The sequence below is a fragment of the Epargyreus clarus genome, unplaced genomic scaffold (genome assembly GCF_041222505.1).
Source record: "Epargyreus clarus isolate Ecla_fem2 unplaced genomic scaffold, WU_Ecla_fem_2.2 ptg000015l, whole genome shotgun sequence".
Classification (NCBI taxonomy): domain Eukaryota; kingdom Metazoa; phylum Arthropoda; class Insecta; order Lepidoptera; family Hesperiidae; genus Epargyreus; species Epargyreus clarus.
In genome coordinates this window covers 6381445-6395476 of record NW_027332223.1, presented here as the reverse complement: position 1 = coordinate 6395476, position 14032 = coordinate 6381445, and the positions used below count along the sequence as shown (strand labels likewise).

The 14032-nt window shown below is 35.8% G+C and overlaps 1 protein-coding gene across 13 annotated transcripts in view; it reads left to right on the top strand.

Moving 5' to 3' along the window:
* Window positions 1-14032, top strand: part of mbl (splicing regulator muscleblind) — a 354372-nt gene that overhangs the window by 186280 nt on the left and 154060 nt on the right. For 2 of the 13 annotated variants that reach the window (XM_073080275.1, XM_073080270.1), the window contains exon 1: window positions 7027-7222. The exons of 2 other annotated variants lie outside the window; for them this stretch is intronic. The gene's annotated coding sequence lies outside the window, so the exon portion shown is untranslated. Of the gene's footprint in view, window positions 1-7026; window positions 7223-14032 lie in introns of those variants that run through there. 9 more of the 13 variants (XM_073080279.1, XM_073080284.1, XR_012102900.1 and 6 more) reach the window with 7 other exon arrangements.

Below are 14032 nucleotides of genomic sequence, written 5' to 3'. Positions count from 1 at the left end.
GGACGTATAACCACTAAATTCGTAGAACCAATTCGCAAGTACGGGAAAGTTCAAAACGCTCGCTAAATCCACTCACTAAGATTGCTTATCAGCATAATGATAGTTTTGTTGAATTCTTACATTTACGGAGTAAAATTCTAATTTGCTAATATTATACTGTGCATTTTTAAAATTAAATATTTATACTATATTTTTATTTTAAATCATAATTCTTGCTTCGTTACTGCCGTGATAATATCAAAATGTTTTTTATGTAATTATTTTTTTTATTGTGAGGAATTAACTAAATACTTACACAAAAAGAAATTCGGCAAAACGTAGTTGCTTAGAGTCAAGCACTTGTTATGTAATGAAATCGAATTAACAAACTTAACCAATATAAAAAATAAAGGAACAATTTCCAAATGATCTTAGTTAATACATAAACGCTAGCAGCATTGTTTAATCTCAGTGAAACGGGCACATGACGGCAAGTTACCTGGCTGGTTGCCGTTAATGGGATGACAATCACCTTGCGGCAAACTGTCTCCGTCGAGCGAGTTAATCTCCGCGTGCCGTGAGGTGGGACAGCATAGGTCTTAATATGTCCAACAATGTTCGAGCTTGTACAGCATTATAAATAAGCTGGGAACGTTGGGAATACGTGAGACGTTTAGTGTGCGGCTGTTATCCATATTCATTTTATAAATAAGTAATTGTGGACCATTATTATTAGGTACGGAGTTAGACAGTATCGTTATTCGACAAAGATCTATTTAGCTTGCTTAAAGCTTCTCCCTTACAAAAAAGTACCGCTGAAACAGTGCTCTAAATAAAACAGATTATGACGGATAATAAATATATCTTGTATCGTCAACACACACTTTCAAATCTTAATGATATTGGTATTGGATTTCTTAAGCATACGATTTTATAAAATGTTATTCTATCTACTAAACTTAGTCTACGATATTAAAGTAAAGGAAATGTAATAGATGAAATCATTTCTATGCCAGATAACACGGAATTTAAAGTTAACGATAAAACCTAAATTACTTTTAACAACACATTTTTGATTCAAGCCAGCGCATGTTGTTCGAGAATTCCAAATCTGATACAATTCCCTTTTCTTAAAATGGTTCTATCGAACAAGCTACAGGAATAGGAATGCGGACACGAAACTTCTTTTCCAATTTTCTCCCAATGGCCATTAGGATGAGAAATGTAAAGTAGATACCCGGACGAAGTCGAGATATGTGTTCGAAAGAATGAAATTTCAAACTGAACCGGAGCTACGGGACTGGGATTTTCAGCCAGGGGAATGACTTCAGGATACGGACGCTGAATGTGCCCGCCTAGAATTCGTATGCGTTCAAATGTTACCCAGATGACTCTCTGTTTTTGAATTGGCTTTATCTACATTCAAGATGGACCTTATGAATCGTAAGAAGGCACTAGAGTCTTGCATTTTATATTTCAAGCGTATTCACCAAATTTAATAATAGGATGATTTGTATTTTAAGTATACTGAAAGCAAAATGTATTTCACATTCAGACCTCGCGTTTCTCGTAGAAACAACATTTGCAATATTCCCTAGACGGGGCTGGAGCAACTTAATCTATTTCAGAAGTGTCCGGAAATCCTGTTGTTCTGATGGCATCGATATAAGTTGTGTCCTCGGCAAACAAAGCCTTAGAGAAATATCACAAGTTAGTGTCAACAGGTTACTTGAGCCGAGATGACAGTCTGTAATTTGGCGGGCGGACGAAGTTGAGGTCCAAGGTTCTCGCTTATTTGCAAGCCACAACTTTGAATCGCTAAGACTAATATAATTATAACGTACCTCATGTTAGGGTTCGTAGTTTATAAGCCACCCCTGTCGATTTGTGCAAAGCAGCTGCGTTCAATTTCAGACTGGATTACATCCACACTTTGTTTCCGTTGTAGATTAGTTGTTGTCTGAAGTTTTACGCCCTATATCAAGTTCCGTTTGAATATACGTTTCGATGCGTTCAATACTAATTTACTTCCGTATTTCCTTGTAGCATCTTGTTTTTCGTGATTTCATCAGAATCAACTCTCTTTTACAGCTTCTGAAAAGTACTTTTTTTTTACAAAGTAGTCTAACTTCAGTCAGTTCAGCCGTTCAACTGCTCTGTATATATATAAAGACACAGAAACAATAATTTTACAAACTCATTTTCATAGTTTTTTTCGGCAACGAAGCATAAAAATACATTTGACATACTTGTATACGAGTAGATCTGTTATCGAATTTTATCAATGATGAGTAATCACATCAGATGCAGAGCAAAATTGAAATTAGTTTCGTATATTCCTCTTAACTTTCAGCATCTACACTGCGGGGTTAATTTTAAAATTAGTTATAATGAGCAATTAGTGTCATGAGTCCGAAAAGCATTGCCAAGCAGTTTGTTGCACGAGCGTGTTTACCCGTGAAAATTAAATGGACGATTCTTTTAGAAAGCCATAATTTCAAATTAAGAGTACGATACCCTGCTGGCAAATACAATTTCTTAGAAACGAGATGAGGGTGAGCTTGGGGTGGCCTCATTCTACTGCATTTTTAACCGACCGACAAATAAATCGTCTAGCTACAACGTATACGTTCACGCAAGTTTTAATTAGCGGTTACAAAACTGTTTATGGCCTTCGTAATCCACTTTTAGGGCGCGGTTGTAAAATAGCAATTATTTAGTTATAAGAAATCCGAGTCGAATACAACAAGCACTTTAGCGCAGCTTAAACCTAATTGCTTGTCTTAAATTACCCACAATCTACGTCTCTAGTGAGTGTGAGTTTTAAAGAAAAGTTCATAAATTCAAATTCGTGCAGTGGCTGCCCGAGCGCCTTATAATTTGCTCCGCATATCTGAAAGAACCGCCCCACTCTACCAACCGTTTGTTCAAAGCTAGTGAGTTTTCACCGTTATTTCTTTAGCTGAGAAATCCCTCGCCCAACTTTGGTTAGGAATTCCGTACACCTATCTTCGTATCGCGCCACATATTTTGTGTAGTCTCAAGATAGGGGAAGTTTTCTTTTTCTTGCGAAAATTCGTTATCCATTTTCCAAGACGATGTTTGAAAAACCCAATACCATATTTTTAACGTCGTAAATTCTATTTCTGCAATTTCTTACTTTGGAAAAATGTATTCAATTTCTCCCGTTAGGCATTTGCACTTACGTAGGTAGTCTGGCTTTTTGTGACTTCAAAATTTAATGTTATTAATTCCTAAAAGATTATGAACAGTAAAAAAGTTGAAGTATTAGCACGAAAATATATCTATATCTAACACAACCTAGTATAATCATCGTTACGTAGTTCATCCCTCCGAGACGACAAATTCTTCTAATATTTACTGGCGCAGTGTAAACAAATTAGAGGAGGGTGGTGCACGTATTGTGTCGCGAATACCTCTCCCGAGTAATATTGGGAAAAACTTGCGGAACGACGGATAGTTGCGGGGGTCAAGTTAATGATATCGCCGCCATTTGCGGACGAGTCCCCGCTCCGAATTGCGCCCGGGCACGTTAATGGGCTCAGCTACAGCACTCTGAATATTTTAAAGGACATTCGCTGAAATTACTACAAAAATAATGTCGCTTTGCTTGTACCGAATTACCCGAGAAACGGTTTAGAGACCGGCAATAAATATGCACGGAATCCTCTTCCTATTACCTCTTCGGAGATAGCTTTTACGGATTAAATGTTTTCAGTCGCGGAGTTTGGAGAATGTGTACGTTACGGTAGCTCAGTTGCAGGTCTGGCGGGAGCATCGATTTGTCATAAAGGGGAACACTTAGAGAAGTCAGCTCCACGTGCGGCAGTAAGTACATTTCGGTACGGCAAGCCTTAAATAATAAATGAGGTTCGGTGATAGAGGAGCACGCAAGCGGCGGCCGCAGTGAGCGGAATATTGCCCTCGCCGCGCCCGCGCCGCGCCGCGCCGCGCCGTGCAGACAGCGCTACGTGCGCCGCATAATGCACCGCCCCGTGCAAAATTCACAACTACCCTAAGGCCAAATTTACTAGCGTACATCTCATTTGCTCTTGTTTGCGTTCGAGTTTTCAAACTGCCGGCATTCGTCTATTTTGCCTGCTTCTTTAAATCGGATTTACTCGTAAAAATATAGGCTAATAATAATTGTTACATATAGGTAAATAACATACTTTCTAGAGTCGGTTGTATTACTTTAACGTATTAAACATAACCATTGGTAATTTCTGAGTTTGTGGCGGATTTTAAGAAACAAAAGAAAATTATGTTGTTCTTTACCTTCGCATCCTATTATTCCAATCGTGAAAAAAATGATTCCATAATGAACAGCAAAATATTATGTTGCCCGGTACGAAAACTTTTGGGAAACAACCAAACCTAACGAAAATTAGTTTTTTAGCTATTAAGGTGGCTAGCTTGTCTTTATTAGCTGCATGCAAAAGCTCTATAAGGCGTTGATTTAAATTTTAAAACTTTCCTACTCCGGCGTTCTATAAAAATCTTTATGCAATTCGCGAAGTGCAAAAGTTTGACGCGCGGCATGTCGAACGCGCTGTACCTACGCACGCGCACCTCCGCAACTTTGTCACTTAGATTTTCATTTATGTATATCCAATACCACACCTGCACTGGATGTTTCCATCTAATTTCTTATTTATTTACATATCTTCCTTGGAATTTAAAATACTTTTTTTTTCAATAAAAATCTACTTAGATACTACGAGTTACTACGAGTACACCTATTTTTAAGTCAATGCTGTAAGTACTTTTATTACTAATTCGTATAATTCAAAGAGTATGTCTGACTCCTACGGAATAAAACGCCACGGTGTTAATATGGATGCTCAATTACGGGTCACAAGATACCCAGATATTAGAATGTACAGATATTTGATGGGAATAGCCGATTAACCGCGAGAAGTATGACTTAAACGCAATAAAATTAAATACTTTAATGGCTTATAAACGTTCTTAATAAGTCAAGTTTTCTTATGTCGCATAAATGCTTGTCAATTTATGATTTTAATCAGAAATCAGATGAGTAGGTTACCTACACAACCCTTACAAAATGCTACGTAAAGCGGCATAAATAGGTTAAAACCTTGCTTACTATTATTAGCTGCGCAACACAAAGAATATTCGGAACTTCTACATTGTACAGCGTGTTATGAAATTCTTATGCATTTCGCAAAGTGCAAAAGTTTGACGCGCGGGTGTCGTGCGCTACTTGGTAGGAGCGACCCTGGATTGCAAGTTTCTCGCTTAGAAGACTTTGGAGAAATCATTTTTCTAATACGGTTTGGTGTTTTAAGCTCGGAATCATGATATCATTGTCTTGTTCTGATGTCCGGAAGCGGACAAATAAATATATCTATTAAATTGCATGAATACGTACGTAAAAGTTTTATTTGTAAATTTTAAATTATAGATGTGTACGTGCAAAGACGGTATGTTACTCGTACATAAATCAATGTGGGCGCACACAAATTTTTAATTCTTAATTATATCCCTGTGTCGAGGGCATACAAGAATACATAGACTCAGTATAGAAACCGTAATTTATCATTTAGATATCTGCCTGGCCAGGAATCGAACCTGGAACGCAATGCGTGACAAATCGTTATGCCCGTTCCGCCAGATGAATCGTCGTGCAATCTAACTATATAGGTACATATTATGTACACAAATTTTACATCTCACGCTAACAACAAATATTTAATAGGTAGGTACCATAGAGCTGAAATTTAGCAGAGTAGAGACACTCGTTCAAGTTAGTTCAAGAGTTACTAGTTGACCATTCAGTTTTAAACAAATGCTTATGTTCTCATTATTACAATCCCACTGTTTTCAACTCGCAGAATGGAGATGCAAGCTTCAATTAAACTTGTAATATCATCTAGTCAAACATTGAGAACAAACTTTCGGCCAGTTAATTAACTCGTCAATCGACATCCTAATAGTTAGACCGTTATGTATGACAAAAGTAAAGTATAAGTTGATGTTGTATAAACGTGTACGGTGAGGTAGGCTTTGTCTGCAACTCCGCTTCTTATTAACGTGCATAAATATCAGTTTCCTCCGCCACCCTCCCAATTTAATACCCGGGTAGGCGACAACGCTCCAAACAAATCAACTTGTCCAATATAATGCACTCTGTATAGTGCTTAAATAGGGTTTTTATGTACCTACCTCGCTTCTACACTAAGTACTGTGTATTAATGTAAACAACTGCGTACAAGGATAGGACAAGGGTTACTTTGTTGCTGGGTATTCGATAGATTTTATTCAGTTCATTTAAATAAATTAAAAATAATATATGCTATAGGTTTTATAAGGCAACAATTTCATAAAATATGTTGCCTTATAAAAATATTGTAATGTTATAAAAGTAGTAAGTAAGTACTTATATATTTTACGAACGTCAATGTTGAGAGTGAAACTGAGTTCGGAGTTGCGAATAGTATTTCACGTGATTTTATTATCTGAAATGGATAATTTCCGCCGAACAAACATCAGTGGTACAGCGCGCTAAATTTGAATTCATGTTACGGACGAGCAACATAAACCAATTACTGAACGGAGCCAATGGCGGGTGGCGGCGCGCGGACAATCGATAATTCTCAATATGCCCGCTAGAGGGCCACGCCGTCGTCGCCGGTGCGCGCCCACACCACTCCTCCACGTTGCGCATCCAGACGATGAACTTTGTAAGGACGTCATAATGCAACTATAAGTTTAGTCTCAAATAAAATTGAATTTTTTTTATTAAAAACTTTAATATAATTTATCACTTTAAATGTAGCTAAAAAATTTAAATCGAAAAATCTTAACTAAAATTAATTTATATATTTTCGATAATTATACTCCTTAAAATAATACATTCATACAATAAAAAATACATTTATATTATTTTATGTATCCTCAAAGAATAAATAAGTAAACTTTTGGCAAGTAAGAACTAAAATTGTGTTTGAAATCAATCAAAACACGTAAACGTCAACTCCCCTACAAAGTTATATCGGGCATGCGCATGTAGTCAGCTGCTGCTTAGCTTGCTGTTTCGTATCGCGCTTCTTGCCCGCTTTCAATGTTTTCCGTTTTATTTTGTTATTTCTGTAATGCAAACCAATTTTTTAACTAATATTTGTATATTACGTTAATGTGAAACTGTTTGTGCGTCATTTTATTGTGATCCTAGCAACCCGACAGCAGTTGAAACAAGGTAAACGCCTTATATTTTTGTTTGTAGTGAACATAACCTCTTTGACAACTCTTGTATGCTGCTCAATTCATGACATTTGGTCTTTTTATGTTAATGTAGAGTTCGATAAGAAGTTTTTGTTATGTCTAATAGCCTTGATAAGACAGTAGTATGATTTTCGTTCCGTAAATTGTCGAAAATGTAGTTAGTTCTACAACACATTATGTTTATGTTTTCTGACGAACATTGCGCACGAAAGGGCCTGTTTTATAATAATAATCATTCCGAGTAATAACACCGTGCATAGCTTTCAATACATAGTGAATGGCGAGGCAAAATGAAAACAAAAACGTGGTTAAATGTTGACACTGGGTGAATCACCATGACAATGCTCGCTTGGTTAGTATAAAAACAATCTTGCCGGAATTGCCCATAGGGGGCGTTAGTTAACACTGAGTTCTTATTCAGACAAAAATGTATGATATATACTATAAAAGGTTAAAGATTTAATATTTACGTTAATAAGTAAGTATGTTCTGCGTTTTAAGAGTCCAAATTTAAGTTACATAAATAGATTCCAATAAGTTACCAGTAGTAAAATAACTGGATTCCATTATTCCATAATTTCCAAAATTTTATTTACTTGACTTTCGTACTAAAATAAGTTTAAAGAAATAAAGCATAGTACAACTATGAAAAAGTGTAAAAGGATAAAATATGAATATGTTTGCATAACTTAAAACAAAATAATATTGTTACTTAATTATAAAAGAATCAGTTGTTTTTAAAACTTATGCTTATATTGTACTCCATGTACACCTAGAAGTGAAGGTTAATTAAAAATAGCTATTTGCTATAACAACACCATCAACCCATTACTGCCTCACTTTAGGTCATAGTTCATGTTAGTTAAGTGCGGATTAGTATTAATATGGTTATAATGATGGATAGGTAAGTAGGTAGATAAGCAGCTAACCCCCTGCGGTTATCGATTCTATCGTAGACGTGTTTGCTAAGGAGACCTAAAGACAGGAACTGTTCTTGTCAACTAAGTTTCGGTTCCGTTCGAAAGTTCTCCGGTAAAACAGCGGTCGTTAAGTTTGACATTACGATCCATAAAACAACTTTCAAATCAATTTTTCAGGTGGTCTTACGAGTCATATCGGGTGGGGTTCAGTTTAGTTTTCATATGACTAATAATTTAATTCTTTATGAAGTCAGTGCGGAACGGACATCCATAAGTGTATCGCAATAGGAAATCCCCGAATCTTCGGATTTAGGCAACAACAAATTTAACTACAGATTCTAAGAAATCAGAACACAAATAAACGCGGTGCATGGCAATTTTTAGAGTAAGTAATTAAATAGGTCCTAAAGGCAGACATACGAGTACACGTGCTGTTGGAGCCAATCGGCGTGTAATCCTTTGAAACCACATAATGCGGCGAGTTCACAGACATGATTATCTATTAAGGAGTTTAAAGACAGCTACTGTTACATAAAAAATGAAGGGAGCAAAATTTTTGCATACTTCGTATTCAGAATGAAAAAAATAAACTGCATCTGTGTACTGATGCTGCAGGTAGGACTCACTGGATTTCGCGACTCTTCTCAATGCTACACAGTTATTCATGTTTCGGATCGTTTTAATCATGGTTTAACTTTCGACAGAGATTGGCATCATATATCTTTGTACATCTAAGATTTTATTTTTATTTTTAATCAATCTTAAAAGACAAGGAAACCCACAAAAGAAAATGTTTTAATTGGTTTCGTGTTGAGGCTGATGAGCAAATGTCTGTTGTTGTTCAACCTGCCTAATTATTTTCGAGTAAAATTCTTCAGCTTGTACGCAAACTAAAAATAATTTGTAATATCGCTTCTGCACTCTGCAATCAACCCGAAATCGTATGAACCTGATCAACATCAAATAAATATGCTGTGGACTACAGTACTTAACACTTGTTGTTATGAGTTATAAGGCAGAAACAGATGTTTCATTTACGCTACTGAACCCATAAAGAGTTCTACTTCCTCTAAAACATACGTACCGCGAAGTAGTTACATATCTAATTAATAATCAATAAACTATCTTAAATTTCAAGCAACAATTCTTTGACATTTCAATAAATCCTATCTTTTCAGTTAACGAATTAACTCCAAGGCGAAATTTACGTACCGCGAAAGTAGTTACATATCTAATTAATAGTCAATAAACTATCTTAAGTTTCAAGCAACAATTCTTTGACATTTCATAATCCTATCTTTTCAGTAAACGAATTAATTCCAAGGCGAAATTTTCTTTTGTGTAAGTTTAAATCCTATGAAAGGTACTCAAATAAGATAATGGTTAACGTTTTGTGTATGATTTGATAGCATGAATGAGACGAGCCGCTCCAGACGCCCGGCCGCTTTACAAACTCGATGACTACCAAGTTTGTTGGTGTAAGCAACTTTAACTTTGTTTCAGTTCAACCGGGTAACTTTAAAAGATTTATAGAATTACAATGATTTTGTAGGCCTTTAGCTGCGTCTTTATTTATTTTTTAGTTTGTATAAAATGTTAGAGGAAGCTCCTGTAAACTCTCACTCTTTACTTCTCTTTCTTAACTGACTAAGTCATTGATGATTAGTGTAGTTTTTGTAAAGGTTCAACATTGTCGACGATTTTTGAGAAATTAATTAATATTAAATAGTTACTACTTACTCTCACAAGCCATCCGTACCATTGCCCGCTTAAGAAATTCTATAAAATCCTGGAACTCCCCTCATTTAGTTTATTTAGGCCGCTGAGATGAGACTGTAGCCATACTTTATCATGACGCTTCAGTACGATTACTGAAAGTAAAATATAATTTGAGATACGTAGAATGTTAAGATTTTAAAATTCAAAAGTCGTTTTAAGTTTTATGCTTCTGTAAACGGGATACAAAAGCTTAAGGAATGATAGACGCTTTATTGCGATCTCGAAACTGACGCGATGTGGCCAATAATTTATGTTTTACGACCGAAATTTTAGTTAGTTCTTGAATTTTCCTACAAATTTTTGGCTTTTCAACTTTGATATTGTAATAGCGTGGCTATTAAGTTTTCAAATTAGAATCCGATTGCGTGATCCCATTGCAATAATTATTCGGTTGCTAAATAATGTTCCGAAGAAAGCCGTGTCTTTCTAAAAACTTCATTTGAATCAAATTAGTATTCTTTATCTGATGCGTGTTTAGGTGCTGTTTAATCACACACTTTAAACTCTACAATCGTAACTTACGTCGTCGTTGTAATTTCTCTATAGCTCATTAATCTTTGTAAAAATAATATCTTTTTATTTTACGTATATTTCACCACAACTTTTCACAACGTTCGAGCAGATTTAGGTACCCAGTTTGCATGAATGTTATTAGGTGATGGGGTCTCTTTCAGGCACTTCTGATTTAATTTTTCGATTCATTTTTCGATCGTGAGGAAATACCCTAAAGATCCCTAAAACACTTAACTGTTAAAAAATCGATCATGCACCTGCACACTCATCCTAAGAGTAGATCTTTTCCCGACAGTAGACCAATAAATGGCTAATCATAATTATTTATCCGAACAGAATTATTAACGGAAATTCTGTTTATTTTGTTCTATTAATATAAGCAGGTAGTCAATTTTATCATAATTTGTAACCTCATCTATTGTAGCCGTCGGACACTTGAAGTTGCCTATGATCGAAGTGCCCGCGCGCTATCAGCTTCACATTCACCTTATCTCTATACCTATGGATTATCTCAACATACCTGTACATTATTGAATATGTCACACATGTTATAATCGATAATAAGGCATGTTTCGAATTCCTAGCGATATTTTTTGATCGCACTTAATAAGTAATAAGTGGCAGCGCTTGAATAGATATCTTTAACAATTTGTTTTGAGTGTATCAACAAGAATATATTACTACTTATAATATACTTTTTGAATTATTAAATTCACAAACGCGTGCGCAGTTTAAATTACAGGTGCTATAGTATACCTATAGTATGTATAGGTTAATGTGATTGTTTATTTGAATGTACATATGGATGGGGTAAGCCTCAGTCCGTACCCCTTTAAACACTGTTACACTCACTGACTATCTGGTGGACTATGCAACTATTTTACTACACATGTATGGAGAGATAAGTATAACAAACCACATATTGATATGTATTCATCATTCATGACTAGGTATCTAATCTAATATTTACATACAATAGCAACATAATTGATGCTTCCAAACCAGTTGTTAGTATAAACAATTAAAATTTGTTATCGTAACTTTTCCTGAAATTGTCTCTTCACTTCAGCCATATACCGTGTAATGTCGCAATATTGCGACGGTCGGCGGCGGCCGGTCTCATGCATTTGCATATATTAATATGGCGTTCACACTCCACATGCATGCATAGCGCAATCGGTCTGTGTGTACGATGCGTATTAACAGTAATTGAGCCATTTGGACACCGCCCTACCGGTCTGCTGCCCGTTCATCTTCCTGTTCTCTCTCTGCTGTTTCGTGGATACAAGAGTCGAAATGCAATTTGCATGCTTTACTTTTAATGTATGTAGGTATTTCAAACCTGCATCATCAGTTTAGTAGTAATCGCAAAAATAAAAAAAAATCAAAGATCGCATATCATATCTGGTATCGGTAAAATAATTGATTAAATCATTTGTAGATATTGAATCTACTCTTATCACAGCTTTTCTGCGAATGATGAAGCCATATACATAACTGCAATTCACATTGTATGCGCATTATGTTCCTACTATAATTCTTTTTGAATATTTCCTGGTGCGTAATATCGAAATTTGGTACAGACTGCTCTTTGTCATTAAAGAAGACTATTTCTTATATGCTTCTCAAAAATAGATTACAACACCAATGATGTGCAACAGCCGACTTTGTCGAAAACGTCCGCCTCGTCAGCCGCCCCGTTTAATGTCGCAATATTGTGAGCGTCGACGGCGACCGGTCGCATGCATTTACATATATTACTGTGCCGTCCACATGCATGCACTGAGCATTCGCTCAGAATGTGTATACATTACCTGTAGTTATTGCACTTGTACCACCCCCGGTTTGCTATGCTGTTTATGTTAGTGCCGCACAAAAAGTTTGTAGCTCTTTTTAGTCTATTATTGAAGTATTAATGACTTCTAATTTAAATTTAAGATACTTATTGCTCAATGGAAGAATGACTTAATCGATACATTTCTAGACTTAAACGAAAAAATAGCCTCGTCAGCGCCGTTCAATGTTGCAATATTATAAGCGTCGGCGAAGATCAGTCGTATACATATAATGTAACACATGTAATGTATGTACATATAATGTGGCGTCCACATGCATGCACAGAACATTCTCTCCAAATGTGTGTGCGCTGCACATTAACTGTAATTGAGCCATTCGAACATTCCTGGATTCTATGCTACCTCACTCTATTCTGCTGTATACGAGAAGTCAAAATTATTTACACTAATGAAATGATATGCAAACACACAAATCCACCGGAAATAAAAATACATATTGTAAGTACTTTAAATCATTATTTGCAATTGTAAAATCGTCGTATAGGTACGTCTCTTTGGTACATAAATAATTATTCATTTATGTGGCGAGGTCTAGCTAAATGGTAAATGACTTTTGATGCATTCTTCATATCTTTTGTATCATGTAGCTGTCGCGACATACTAAACAAGTTCAGTTTAAGAATAATTTTAATCTTTAAATTGTACAAATAAAATTATTTTTTATTAAGCGGGTTATATCAAAACCTCACATTTTTGATGTTTATTTAATCTAAAGTTTGATCTGCAAAATGAGTCAAGAGTTTCATTGGATGATCACAAACAAGGTGCCTAAGATGCAATCTTATGTCGACAAGTCCGGACGGAGAGTACAACGGCAAGGCTTTGTTCATCAAGTATTAAGAGATTTTCATTTGAAATAAAGCATTAGTTGTTTTTGGTACGAAAGCAACATTTTGGAATATTCATCTTCACCCCTTTCTGGAGAAACAAACAGGGGCGTCGGAATTTTGTTATTAGCGTTACTGAGAGGGTAGGTACTGCCGTTCCCGTCGCGCACCTGACTGATTGATAGCACTTCTTTGCACCTCGGGTCGAGCTTGTAATCGAGCCATTAATAAACTTTACTGCCTCCAAGTTTATCCTGCGGACTCGTTATTTGCTTAATGGGCTGGCAAACGGCTCGCCCCAAGACACCTGTGCTAGTGTAATAATTATGAGCCCTAATTGACGAATAGACAGAAGTTCGTAAACGTACAAGTTTCGCTTGTACTATGTACGGTCTTAAAAAGGATAATATTTGTTGTCGTATATTGTGTTTTCTTCAATATAAGCGACAAAAATACTTAAACCCGTAAAAGGGAAAGGTTTGTCATTCAATATTCCAATGTGCTTTGAGTTTTCGTTCACCCCTTACATTTTTAATGTTCTGATCCCTGACATTGTCGGAACTCAAAATAATTCATGGTAGAGGTAACAGATTGCGCATAATGTGCTGCTTATTAGAATATCAGGTGTGATTTAGCGTATAATCCCTACATGCCGATGTATACATGTGGTATGAATTTCAGCGTCCCAAAATTGAGGGGGCTTTGAATCTAATAATTATATAATAATAAGTATTATTTACTTAATGGTTACATATGTTTGTCGTAAACTTATACATTATAATGTAAAATTCCATAAGTCAAAATAGAAAAACTACCGACTAATCTGCTCAACATGACAAACCTTCTTTTCTTTCTGAATAGAGACTCATGTATTGCTGTAGGGCTGTAA